The sequence below is a fragment of the Athene noctua genome, chromosome 16, assembly GCF_965140245.1.
Source record: "Athene noctua chromosome 16, bAthNoc1.hap1.1, whole genome shotgun sequence".
In the NCBI taxonomy this organism is placed as follows: Eukaryota; Metazoa; Chordata; class Aves; order Strigiformes; family Strigidae; genus Athene; species Athene noctua.
The window spans coordinates 13,933,197-13,947,363 of NC_134052.1; the positions used below are offsets into that span (position 1 = coordinate 13,933,197).

The 14,167-nt window shown below is 48.8% G+C and overlaps 1 long non-coding RNA gene across 1 annotated transcript in view; it reads left to right on the plus strand.

The window, feature by feature from the left end:
• The first annotated feature begins 4,141 nt into the window (after nucleotides 1–4,141).
• LOC141966830 (uncharacterized) overlaps nucleotides 4,142–14,167 on the plus strand; it is a 29,059-nt gene continuing 19,033 nt past the window's right edge. The window contains exons 1-2 of the long non-coding RNA XR_012634624.1: nucleotides 4,142–4,566; nucleotides 4,690–4,848. This is a non-coding gene — a long non-coding RNA (uncharacterized LOC141966830). The remainder of the gene's footprint in view (nucleotides 4,567–4,689; nucleotides 4,849–14,167) is intronic.

The following is a 14,167-nucleotide window of genomic DNA, read 5'->3' on the forward strand; positions in this document are numbered from 1 at the left end:
ACAAAGCCAAGAAAAGTTTATAAAAATAAAGAACAACTCATCTTTTCACTAGGTGTTTGGAATATGTGGGGTTTTGGTAGGGATGAGTCAATTTGTCAAGATTAATTTTCAGACAGAATTTATCTGTGTTGAGACAACTACCACTGGCAAAAGCTAATTCTACCTGCTGATGGAGTTTTGGGCCAAAGTAAGAAAAAAAGACAAAAAAGAGAGAAGGCACATCCCCAGCAACCTTATCAGCCAGGAACAGGACAGAGCCACATTCAAGCTTCTGTGCCAATAAAAAATTATTTATTCATACAAGTTCTTCGGGAGAACAGAGGAAGACCAAGCACTGGGTGACCAAGAGCCTCCTCACCACCAGCGAGGTGGCAAGGTGGCTGGGCCAGCAGGCTGCTGAGACGTGCCTTGGCTTTTCCAGGAGCTTCCTTGAGCTGGAGGTGTTTGGGGTGATGGGAGGGCGAATGGGGTGCATGGTTCAGTCAGTCTGGCTTCATCCCAGGGAAGTGCAGCATCTTCTGCAGGACATGGAATAACTGACTGACCTGACTCTTATCACAGGGTACCGCCCGTTCTTTTGGTTCGAGATCAGATTTTGGCCCAAAGAAAACCAGAAATCGATACAAAAAAATGCTCCAATTGGGTCAATAATCTGCATTTTTAGTTTTTTATTATTGGAAATATTTATATTACAGTAGCTTGGTATTTTAGAAGGCTATAAATGCTTTTTTATATAATCAGCATTTTTAAAAGTCTATAAACATCCACTATGTTTGCCTAATGTACTATAAAAGCTTCCAAAGGAGCTGTTATTATCCAACTTGTCACCTCACACATGCTCCGAGGAGGATTTTTTTTTTTTTTTTTCTCGTCTCCTGTTAATAAAATGAAGCAAACCATTAACAGCTTTGGAGCTGCAAGAAGAAGTAAAGGGGCTTGTAATCTTGGACTCCAAAGGAAACGTCTGCAGCTTTGCTCCTCGCCTCTTTGAGATTCCCAACACGCAACAACAATTTCAAACAGACAAAATCAGTTTAGGTTACATAAATTCAAAAAGCCCAAGCCTGCTTCTTTTAAAGTAACATCTTGCATTTTGTTTGGAGTGTTGCAATCTCTCACATAATATTTTGAACTGGTTCGGTTTTACAGTCTGTCGTGCATCTTCCTCAGGTTTCTTTGGATAAAGGAGCCTTAATGCAGAATTATGATGTGCACACATGCATACATTATTATTACCTACGCACATGCATATATGTATATATGTATGTGTGTATGCAAATATATATATATAAAGTCTAGCAGGCTGTCGTGGCTGCACATTCAGGACTCATCTCTCCTGGCACTCTCTGCATGCCAAACTCCCAGCATTATCGGCGCATTGGAGCAAGCTCCAAACAAAGTCCTGATAAAAAAGATGCCATGCATTTTGGAGAGGAATGCAGATATTTTAGTCCCTGTGGGCTCAAGGGTAAGTGTGGTGTAAATCACTTAGTGAAATGAAGAAATCTGTGTGCAAAAAGCAGGTTTAGGTTTTAAACAATCTCAATTCACATCTCAGAGATTTGCTGTTGGTTCATCTCTGTTTATAGTTTGCTCCTGTTCCCAACATATCTTGGTGTCGGGATGGATTCTCAACCCCGGGGAACCTGTCAGGGATGTGATAACAACTCACTCAACCCAAAGAAGGGCACGATTGCGCCTGCGATAGTGAGTGGATCTTAACAGCTCGTGGGCCACCAGGGCACAGTCCCGCTGGAGCACAGGGAGCCGCTCCTCCCAGGGACTCTGTGATTTCGGAGGGGGCTGAAAATAGTGCGAGAACCTGTCACTTTTGGCACTCAGGTTCTCAAAAACCCCAAGATGCTCCTGAGAGGATAACAGGCAAGGAATTCTCCCTCTGCTGGCTGGGCTGGTATTTTGGGTAAAGGCCTTTCTGGATGAATATGGGGTGGCCTTGGGATGAGCCAGGGTGGAGAAGGGCTTTCATGGCTTTGGAAGGGCATGGCCTGGGAAAACATTGAAAGTCCTGGCTGATGCCTGAGGGGGAGTGGCTCGCACATCCCTGCTGTGATGGAAAAGAGAAGGACAAAAAACCAATGGATGAGGTTTATGCTGGAAAGTCCCGGCTGTACTGCAGGGAAGCGAGTTGAAGGTGTGAAGGAGACATCGGTGGTCACAAGGACCACATTGGGGCAGAGTGGGGAGCGGGGACAAACACTCCCACAGGCTCTCTCCCTGCTACTAGTCCCATGGGGAGTGGTAGGTTTGGTCCCTGGGGTCAGATAGAGCTGCCCAAGGGCTGCTCTATGTTGTGGCCACCGCAGAGATAGCTCTGGCACCTCAGAGACACCAGACATCATTGTTTTGCTGCCACACATGATGTCCTGGGCTATCTGAACATGACGATGTGGAAAAGCCTGTCCTTGGGACTGGGAGGGCAGAGGGGAATCCAGGTTCCCAGTGCGGGTTCAGGAGAGCTGTCGGCCGAGACAGAGCCAAAGCAGCCCAGGACAGAGAGCAGACGTGTCAGCCGTAGCGGCTATTTCTGGCATTGTCCTCGGAGCTGGGGAGCTCAGACATCAGGGCACGGGGAAGCACCACTGGGACCTCCTGGGAGCCCTTCCCACCTCATGGTACTATGGGGCGGGTCCTGAAGGCATTTCCCATCCTTAGATGACTTGCTATCAGCTCCCAACAAGTACAACAACCTCAGACGAGTGTTGCCTGACGGTCTCACACCGATGTCCTGAGCCGAGGTGTCCGCTGGGATCAGCACCACCGGGTCCCTGTGCACAGGCCCTGGGGGTGGGCGTCTCTGTTACACGTCGCTCCACGTTCACTGACAGCTGGTGGGAACAGGCGGCATTGGGCACCTCACTGGGGTTCACTCAAACTTCCCACCCCTGTTCCACATCCCGCCAGCAGCACCCACGTCTGTGTTGGCAGATACTGATCCCCCCCAGGCCCGATCCCCCAAATCCTGCCCATTGCAGTGTCCCATCAGCAGCGTGAGGTGCCCTTGGGGTGTGAGGAAGTGTCGTGGTCCTTCTGGGTGAGCCTCAGCAAGGTGGCACGGTGTAGAGACCAGGTGTGGGCAGCGCAGGAGGGACACATTGGATTCAGGAGCTGCTCCTGATGGGGGTCTGCTGCAAACAAGAAGGACAGGTTGGCTGGATGCAGCCAACACCATGTCTGTCATCATTTACCCACTCTCCCAAGGTGACCAATGCCAGGGCTCTGCTGTCCTGGATATCTTTACTTTGGAGCTGGGTCTAACTCGAGTTTCTGGAGATGTTCACCTGCTTCTCTGGGTGAAAGCCATGGGCAGTGCCTGTGCTGCCAAAATCACCCTTCCTTGGTGCACCACTGGGTGAGGCTTTGGGCCTGGAAAGCTCCCATGACCTCAAGGCCCAGGGGACACCACTGTGTTGGTGACCTGCATTAACCCAGTGTGACCGGGGGGGTTCCCTGGCTAGCAATGGGGCTCCCCAGGGCTCCCCATGTAGGGCAGAAGGTCCAACACCTTCCCAGCCTTCAGCACCTTTGGAGACGCGGGAGGACAGTTGTGGCCGGGGCCACATGGTGGGGGACTTGGCCGCGGCATGACATCTTCACATCCCAGCTCTTTCATAAGGTGAAAATGAGAATCCCTCGAGCTTCTTCCCCACCTTCTCGCCTGGATACTTTCTACCACAGAGGAAGAAATACAAATTGAACTAAAGGAAAGGAAAAGAATAAATACAGGAGGAAGCCAAAGGTCTTCCAGCACAGAGAAGGTCTCTGCTCCGTGTCTCCCAACGCCGGCACTTACCAAACATAGCCAGGGCCCCGCGCAACCTCGGGCCGGCGGAGAGTAGTAAGATGAGCTCCTGCTTTATTTGGCCTAGCTAAAAATAGCAGAGGGGAAAAAAAAAAAAAAAAAAAAAAAAAAAGGCAGAGTCAGGACCCTGCAGGACCAGTAGTCAATGGGCTGCGAGGAGCGATTGAACTCCAAATACTGCTCCCAGCCTCCAGCTGACAGGCTATTTTTTGCCGTGGTTGACTAAATATGGTCAGGGAGGGAAGAGCACGGGAAGGGGCCGCTGGCCCGGGAGTGCGTGTTTCGGATGCTTCGCTGGGTATATAAGCACTGGAAAGGTGGACTCGCCTTCTGACCAGCGCTCCCCCCTCCCCTCCACCCCCCCGGCTGGGTGTGTGCACCCCTCCCGGCAGCCTGACCCCCAGCCCGGCCTGACCCCCGGCTGCGGGGGGGGTGGAGGGGTGTGGAGGGGTGTGGGGGGGTGAGGAGGAGGAAAGGGGGGGCGGGGGGGGGGCGCAGGCACTTCTGCAGGCGCAGCCCTTTCGCATCAAGGTGTGCTGCAATCCGGGCGGGCAAGGTTGCTTCTCCTTAACTCCTGCCGCGCCGGCAGCGCTCCCCGGAGCCCCGCTCCCCCCGCGCCGGCTCCGCCGCTCAGCCCCCGCTGTACCGCGCTGCCTGCCGCCTTCCTCCCCCCCCCTCGCCCCCCCGCCAAGCCGCGATGCAGCAGCGGGGATGGAGTTGTAGCGGTGCTGGGTGGAGGGGGTGAGGTAAGGGTGGATGGGGAGCGGAGGGTTTGCCTGATGATTTTTTTTTTTTTTTTTTTTTTTTTTTCTCCAAGTGAGGACTAATACCATTCCTGGGCCTGCTCTCTTTTTCCCTTCCTGCATTAGAGATTGGCTATAAGGAGAAGGCTGACGGCTGCAGCATGAAGCGCATTATTACCTTGTGATTCCATGACCCTCCTCTATGCATCCCTAACTCTCGAAAGCTGATTCAGCTTTCAGCTAGTGCTCTGGTGAGTCCTCTGCTGCAACAGAAGCTCCTAACTGGTATGTCTTTTTTTTTTTTTTTTTTTTTTTTTCCTCCCCCCCCCCTTCCCCTCTTCGGCTCCCTGCCTTGTCTTTAACCGCTACCAGCTCAGCTTGTTTTTAAACACTTTTTCTGGCCAATGCAGGACCGAGTGCCCATCCAACTTACCCGGGGACTTAAATGTGGGCTTTTGCATCCGGCAGATGTATGTGCGTGTGTGCCGCGTGTGTGTGTCTGTGCGGGGATGTGCTGGGTGTGTGTTTAATCTGTGGATGGGTTAGGAGACCTTCCCCCCCCCCCCTTTCTTTCTTTTTTTTTTTTTTTTTTTGGTGTGTGTGTGTGTGTGTTCTGCTGTGGCACACTCCGCATTTTAAAAAAAAAAAAAAAAACCAAACCCAAACCTAACAAACTGCAGAGCAAGCAGTGCACTAGAATAATCTGAACTGAAATGTTAGAACTTTGACATGCAACCGTTCTGCAAGGTTAAACCGGCCTTTAAATGCCTAATTCAGACACAGGCTGGCTAATGACACCTGGGGGGATTGGGGCTTTATTTATTTATTTGCAACAAACTAGTGCTATGAGCTAATACCAGCCAGAGCAAAAGGGTAAAATGTGGTTAAACTTAGCCTAACTTGCAATGATCTCAATGCTGCGGTGGTTAACTGTTAAAATGCTGAGAAATGAGCATTAATTACATGCGCATAGTTTGTGGACAATCAGAAAGGGAATATGAGGAGGAGGAAGAGAAGTTAGGTTTTCCCTGCAAGGGTTTGGAATTCAGGTTACACTTCATACATCAATTGACTGTTACGGCTTCTGCAGCTCAGAGTTGACTGTGGTCATTGTATTTTATATGATAGTGGTGATACCTAGTCACATAAATATATAGACCAGTATTGTGAGATGGATACTGTGGTACATACACACACGCACAGAAATTTAGGTATGTTTTATAGCGTGCATATGTATATTTTACACCTCTTTATACATAGGTATCTAAATGCTATATATAAGCAGGTGTAACATATCATCCAAATACGGTGCATCTCCAGGCTGTGTTTAGAGTATGGATCCGTGTATATACGCCTGTGCTGGAGAGGGTGTACACTCAGTAATCGTGTGTAATTGTATAGGCAGAAATCTGTGATTTGTGCTGTCAGTTTAATTGCTGGGTTTCTCTCGACTGGATGGCTGTGGCTGTGTCTCGCAAGGACTGAGCCCTGTGCCCAGCCCAGCCCCGCTGCCGTGCGCTGTGCTGGGGTGAGCACACGTCTCTGCCTCAGCCCCGCTTGTCTTTCCCTTCTCCGGCGCCCAGCCCTACATACGGGCTGGCTCCAAAGTCCCCAAAGTTTTGTGCTGCGCAGCTCCAGCTCAACTTTGCCACCTGGACCTGAGCAGCACCTCGAGCCTGGGGCAAAGCAGGGATATAATAGACAGCACCTTACTTTTCATCCCTCCCACAATCCTCCTTCCCCCTCGGCCTCCAACAATACCTCAGGCTCTTCCCTTTTATTTGCCCCTTGGCCTCTGCACTATCCAGGTCTCCATCCATTTCTCTCCTTGGAACAGCCATAATTTTATTGCACGTGTTTTTCTGCTAAGAGCAAGCCCAGGAGCTCAGCAAGCCTAGGTGGGTTGAGGATGTTGGATGACGCTCGCCCACCACCACTTACTCTTGGTAGTAGCTGCAGGATGGGAACCACAGGGTGCCTCTGGCGTCACCATTAAAAGCACCGTCACGCCATTTATCTGTTCCTCCACCAAAAGGCACAACTCTAGAAAGCACAAGCTTCCGCGCAGAGCCTCAAAGCAAATTTAAACCTCCAGGATGAACTTTGCTGCCGTGGCTGTGTCATTGTCTTCAGTTTCAGTGAGGATTTAAAAAGTAATTTTTTTTAGCTCTTACACAGTTCTCTCCTCAGTGGCCAGCAGCCACTGTCCCGCTCAGAAGTTGGGGACCATTCAGCACAGCCCATGTCAAATGCATTTGAAGAAAGCAAATTGGGTACGAGTGGCAGATGTTTAATGGTCCAAGAACTCCAGTAGCTGTTCTACTGTTGTTGGTCTGAAGAAAATTCAATACCATGGAATGCCTTGGCTGTGTAAAACCCCCCACCAGCACTTTGATTTTTGTGGGGGCTTTTTTTGAATCTTAAGCACTCAGACTTTTCCCTCATGCTCCTCAGCTCTCCCTTTGCTTTAATTTCACTGCAGTCATGCATTACAATAGTGCCACAGCTCCATCTCTCTTCCCCTTAATCCAAACTAAGGGTTGAAATTTGCCTTGAAATGAGACAAATAATGATGGTTAAAAAGGCCAACAAACTCAGGGAATGAGGAGGGGAGCTGCACAGAGCCAGAATCAAGGCACGTGCTGGTGTTGCATGAGTGGTGTAAAGCCATTTTGGGGGCTGGGGGATGAGCACAGCGGATTTACACCCCGGTTCCGTGCGGCCTTTGCTTTTCGGTGGCGCTAGAAGTTGATGGGGAGCAGGGAAATATTTACTCCCAGGTTGGCAGTGCTATTTTATAAAGCAGTGGAAAAGCATTGATGCAATTAGGTATTCCAAAGTGCTTAGTTTGCCACTTGCTAAGTTTACTTAAACCCTCTTTAAAGGCTTCATTAGAAGACTGCGAGGAACGGTAAAATTCATTAACACGAAGGCAGCCATTCTGCATTTGCCTCTAAATTGGTATCGACCGGCAGCAGCGGGGCGAGGGGCGGCGGGCGCAGGTGAGCGTGCCCTGCCCACCCTGCTGAGCGTGCAGGCAGCGCCCGGCGTGACCTCCGCCGCCGCTCCCTGCCTAAATCCTGCCTATAATAGTCTCCTATTCAGCCCGGGCAGCGTTTGCAGCTCTGCCACTCGGCCCACATTGTTCAGGGAGCTTTAAAGCTCAGCGCGGCTGCGAGGAGGCGAGGGAGAGGGGGAGAGGCAGCAGCTGCACGCGGGGCTGAGCCCCATGGGTGCTCAGGCGCACGGCGGCGTGCGCGGGCACGCAGCCCACCGGGGCTGCGGGAATAACTCAAAAAGACTTTGGCCCAAGCTCCCGGCACCTTGCTTTGGCTGCCTTTTACATTGCACGTCTGCAGGTGTCTCCCCAAAAACCTTTAGCTGGCGTTGGAGCTCAACTGGATGACTTACTAGAGGCAATTTTTATTTTTTTTTTTATTTTTAAAATTTTTTTTTAAATACCCTGAACTCCCCAAAAGGCGTGTGCTATCTGTTGGGGTTTGCTTATCTGCGAGGTAGTGTCTCACTCTGAGTGACCAGCAGAGGAAAAAAATCATTGGATTCACTAGGTAAGATGCTTTCTTCTTCCTATGCTTTAATCTCTACTTACTGATGAAAGCAGTTGCTTGTCTGGGGGCTGATGAGTTTTCATACTCTGGCAAATGGAGCAGTCCTTCCCAGTGTTGGTTTGTAAATCAGTAGCTAGCCATTTGATATTTGTCTTTCTGAAAGCAGATTGGCTTTTTGTTTCCAAATTGCAGGATGGAGGCAATTGGAAAATAATATATATTTAACTTTCTCCCACATGGCTTTGTCTAAAATTATATCTCTATGCATATAAAGGAAACCCCTTCCACTAAACCACGATTTGGTCTTTTTAATTGCTGAAAGTTTACGATTTGCAATGAAACACCTACTTTTTAGGTGGAGTGGGAGGTTGGCTTTTACTCTGTGCTGTTTACGTGACAAAGAGCCCCTGCCAGGGCAGCCACCGGACCGATGCTGCTTTGTGTCCGGTGAATTATCCAGTTCCTCTTCCCAGGGACCAAAATCCATCACCTGCCGAGGGCAAAGCCCGGGATTACCGGCGAGGAGCGGGAGCCGGGGGGTGTGTGTGTGTCTCTGCACATGGGCTGGGCAGGAGGAAAGTCTGCTGGTTTAAACTGAACCGTAACTCACTCTCGGGATGTAAATTGTAAATCAGCGTTATTTTTCCTCCTGTGACCATATAAATGCGCATATTGAAACTACCTGCTTGAGAGACATACTTCTTTATATGCCCATATGAACCTGGCAAGCTATGGAATGTAAAGAAGTATGTATTTCAGGTGGGAACCCTTCTCAGAGGAGCAATGTGTGGCCCCGGGCAAAGCGGGGGAGAAAGACAGACAGATTATTTTTTTTTTTTTATTTTTTTTTTTTAACTGCCTGACCTGGCAGACCGACTGGGGAGTCAATTGATGATCTTGTTCCAGCGCGTGTATTGTTCTGTCACTTTGCCTGTGTCAGCAGGTGGAAATGCTCATCAGGACATTAAATATTCAATATGCTGACTGCGGCATGGGCTTTGAAAGGCGATGCCAGAGGAAAGCTGGCTGTCCGCTCCTGGGTTTTAACAGGGATGCAGGCCAATCACTCCTTTTTCCTGCTTCCTTCTCAACCCTTTTTTCCCCCAAAATAAGGCTAGTTAGCAAACAGAGCTGGCTGATCTTTAAATCTATAAAAAACAAAAGGAGATGGAGGAGGGGGAGAGGAAGAGAGAGAAAAAGGATATCACAGTTGTGACTCGGGCGTGCAGTGTTTTAGCTTTAAATTGGCGTGCAAACTCCGCTTTTCGAATCTTTCCCACGTTCAAACTTTTTGTGCTTAAAACTGGAGAGAAAGAGATCTTCCTTGTTGGTGTGACGAGCTATCGAGCCGGCAGATCGCTGCTAAAGCCAGAGGAGCGCTCTGAATATAAGGGTCTTATTTTCCCAAAGGAAAATAAGAAAATTAGCTCCTTTAGTTCTGGAAGTCTTCACTGGTTTTCGCTTTTCCTCTTTAATATTTTCCAATGTAAAATAGCTGGCTATTTTTCCAGGATCCTACAATAATGAGGCAGGATGAAAGAAACTGGGTTTAAGTACGGGTTTAACGTTCTGCGTAGACGGGTGTTGTGTCCGAGGGTTTAAAACTTTCAGTCCCAAACGTCCTCATGCATCTGTGATGCCTGCAATGATGGGCAAAGCCAAACTCCGCAGAAAGGCAATTCCCAGCTCCCCAAACACACGTTCCCATCTCCACGGGGCAGCTGAGAGCAACGTTTTCCTTTGATTGATTTCCCTGCAATCGCAACACCCCTCTTCAGTTGGCTCCTAAGGCATCGTTTGGTACGTGTGATGCCTCGGCATCCCGCACAGAGGTGAATCAAGTCTTACCCATCACAGCATCCTCTCCCGGGCACGGGGAGTGGGCGAGACTCAGAGTTTGGATTTTGCAGAGGCTTTATCTGGCACTATTCATGGCGAGAACCGTCGGCACTTGTTACACGTACGCCAAAGGGGATTTAACTGTAAGCAGGCTCGTGAATAGCGGGTTAGAAAAGGCGGGCTGAGTTATCGGGGAGATTTCCTACGTACAGGATTTGGTGGGGTTTATTAAGAGCTTTATTTTGGTTTGTTTAAAGTAAATGCCGTGGCTGGTGGAGGTATGGGAAGTGCTGAGCCCCTTCCTAGCAGAGGAGGAGCCTTTTCTTTGCCAGGTGGCTTTGGGAAGGCCGGGTTTGCGCTGAAGGATGGCTGATTTGCACATCATCCTGTTTGCATTTTAGGATGCTCTGGTTATGCTGGGCCCTGGTGAGCTGGGCCTTTCCTGGCTGGCTGTGGCAGGGGCCTCGCTGCAGGGATGTGACATCCCCTGGGCTCAGCCCCACCAGCAGCCTCCCTGCGTGGCGATGGTCCCCAGCCCCCCAGGTCCCCACGAGGATGGGTGCTGTGGGGGTCCAGCCCCAGTTTGGGGTCAGATTTAAGTGTGAAGCTGGTGGATGTTGGGATGTTGAGCCTGAGCAGGAAAGTTCTGGTGCCCAAGCACCAGGGTTGCAGTTTTGCTGCCTTGTAAATCACTGATGTTAGTTGGAGTCTCTGGATGAAAAATGAGGACAATTCCCACCATTCTAGATAAAACATAAAATTATATGTTATATATAATTTATATATATAATTTTCCTCCTATCCTTGCTGAGCCTTTGCCCTACCTCTTCTCTTTTTCCTTTTCCTACCTTCTTTCCTTGTCTTTCCTTGTCTTCTTCTTTTTTCTTTTTTTATTTTTTTCTTCTTTTCTTCTTTTCTTCTTTTTTCTTCTTTTTTCTTCTTTTTTCTTCTTTTTTCTTCTTTTTTCTTTTCTTTTTTTCTTCTTTTTTCTTCTTTTTTTCTTCTTTTTTTTCTTCTTTTTTTCTTCTTTTTTTCTTCTTTTTTTCTTCTTTTTTTTCTTCTTTTTTTTCTTCCTTTTTCTTCCTTTTTCTTCCTTTTTCTTCCTTTTTCTTCCTTTTTCTTCCTTTTTCTTCCTTTTTCTTCCTTTTTCTTCCTTTTTCTCTTTTCTTTTCCTCTTTCTCTTTTTCTCTTTTTCTTTTTATTTTTTTCTTTTTTCTTTTTTTTTGTTTGTTTATTTATTTATTTATTTTAATTTTTTCTTCTTTCTTTTTTCTCCCCGCCATCTTTTTCTCTTTCTCTTTTCTTCCCTTTCTTTCTTTCCTCACCACAGGTTTTACTCAAACTCCTGTGCCACTGCGTCTTGTCTTGCAAAGGTGCTCATGGTCTGATTTACAGTAGATACCTGCATTCCTAATGCAATTTTTATCTCCTTCCCCCCTTCTCTGAATTAATATGCTTGTTAATCACATGGAATTGCTAACTTTAGGAAGTCACTAAGTGCTCAGATTTATTTTTTATGTAAATATTTTCAAAGCTGTAATTCTGAGCGCTGTCTCGCAGCATGGGAGCGGAGGTGGCAGGGGAGGCTTTGCCATGGTATGTGTCCCAAGGCACCCAGGCTCAGATGATGTTAAAAATGAAATGGGGTGTCTGTGTGTGGCCCCCCCAGAGCCACAGCAACCCCTTGCTGTTGGCATCGATGGAACCATATGATGGCTGCAGGCCTTCAGCAACCAGTTTGCGCCGTTATTCTGTTTCGTGGCAGCTCCTCTTCCCTTTCACACTTCTTTGGATTAAAACAGCAACCGTTACATTGCACTAGGTCCCCTCTATTTGGTAGCTAAAAATTAAACCACTTCTCTTTCGCGCTTTATAAACTGGTGAGCATCTCCCAGCCTTGAGCGCCGTCGCGGGTGCGCTGCGAGGAGCATCGGTGCTGGACCCGCTGCCGCGCAGCAGCGCCGGGATGCTCAGGTGCTCCCATCCATCCTGCAAACTGAGGACTGTGCAGTGCCAGGCGCAGAAACAGGAGCTTTGAGAATTGTAAAAGCCATAAATCCAGTAGACCAAATTAGTTAAATTTTTCTATTCTATGCCTCACAAAATCCAGCCGTTCTCGAGATGAATGCTCCGCATGTAAGCGGAACTACCGGCAGGTATAAGATGGATATTTTGCACGTGCACATGAGAGCACAGGGACAAATTTGTGCCATGTGGTTTTCCCCAGCGGCTTTGAGGTTTTTTGTTAGTTCTTTGTGTTTGTTATGTCGATGATCTATTATTACAGTTGTTAGTATTACTTAATATTGGAAGACAGGTGGTCCCATAAATTCCAGCACCCTCTTTTGAAAAAAAAATAAAAGGGGGGGCATGTTTGCAATTCAAGTTTAATAGTGCATTCATCAAGAGCAATAAAGCATTTTATTGCACAAGTATTTCAAGGGATGTGCTGGCCCTGGTAAAAGCATTAGTAAAGGGGTGCATCAGCAATCTCATTTAAAACTGTCGACCCAACGTGAAAAATGTTGCGTTGAAGAATAAACTGCTATTAAGCATGATTAGATTGACCTGCAGGACAGATATTTTAGCTGCAGCAGCACAAGTCGATCAAAGTGAGCATCGCTTAGATTGCAAATTTTTTTTTTTTTAATGCCCTAAATTAAAAATGAAAGAGCCTCAGAATATTTAGGACCAGAGAGTGACTTTGGGGGTGAGGTCTGTGCATTTGATTCGAAGTGGTTTAGAAAGGTGGGGAAAGGGGGAAAAATGTATTAATTGCTGCCCCTTTAGCATACATTGAAAGTATGTTACTCAGATCAACCAATCAAAAAAGAAATTGTGCTGACTCAGCATTCGGGCTAGTCTGCACGTCCGATTGCAGAAGAGATCAGCACTGCACTGCAGTATCTTTCCCTGCCTTTGACACCAGCCTAGCTGGGCAGGGCTTCCCTTGTGTTTCCCAGGACTGGTTTAGGCCAAGAACAAGAGAAGGCCCTGAAGAGAGGAGGAGAGAGTCAAGGTTGCACGAGCCTCAAGCTGCTAACGATCATTTTTAGTCAGTAAGAAAGAGCTTCCATGCTAGGTTTGCCCTGCCAGATGCAAGCGGCATGAATTGCTTGGGAATATATCTATTTTTAAAGACTTTCACCACATCTTGCACTTAGCAGTGACTGTGGGCGAGGGGGTGGCGTGTTCCTCGCAAGAGAAATATCCTCGCTCCTAAGCTTGGATCCCTCCCCTGAAAGCCCAGGGCTGATTTAAGTACCGCACTTGCAATTGCCTTCCAGAGAAGATGTTAAGTTTAACATTTGCTGCTTGACGCTGAAGTTGCTCTTGGCTGCGGCCAAGTAGGAGCAATGCTGCAAGATGCTTTCCTGTTGGGATGCAGGGGATCACTAGAGAGCAGCCCAGTGCTCCAAGGATGGGAGCCAAGGGCACAGCTTGCTGGGCTTACAGATGAGTCAGGTAGCTCCTCTGCCTCAGTTTCCCCCAAAGGCAGAGGAGGTGCTCACTGTAGAGTTGTTGAAGTTGTTGTTTGCACTGTGAGGCTAAAGCTGGAGTGGGCCCAGGTGGGTTGATGCAACTACCTGAGAACAAGGTCGTTCTGGGTTGATAAGGACTTCCCTGCTGCGGTGTTGGCTTGCACAGTGATGTCTGGGACATGTTGTGGGGAGATGGCACCGCCTGGCTGGCCTGTGTCCCCTCTGCCCTCATGGGGAAAAGCAAAAACTCATCTGGACTCCCCAAGATCTCTGCGCGGGTGCGGGGTGAGAGGTGCCGAGGCCAGACCTCCACTGGGACCCCACAGGGCTGTGGCTGCCTGGGCGATACCCAAGCAGAAGTGAGCAGGGTGATGGTGCCCATGAGATGTTCCAGCGCCGTGGGGCTGTCCTCTGCCTCACGGATGCTGGCTGCCAGTCTGGGTGCAACACTGCTCAGTGCCGCATCGCCAGGCGACTGTGCCGGGGGGATGCGCCGTGCCAGCGTGGCCCCCGGCCCTGCCCGGCCGTACCCACGCGCAGCCATGAGCTCCTCGGTGGGCACCTTCCCCGTGGGCTGCCTCCTCCTGCCCATGGCTGCGCCCCGCGGTGCTCTGAGGGCGTTTCTGCTTGTGCTGTTCCAGCGTCAGCGTGCATCTCTGGTTCAGTTTGTATTTTTGCAAAGCGGTTTGTATGGAGGAGCAGAGGCTGATGGTG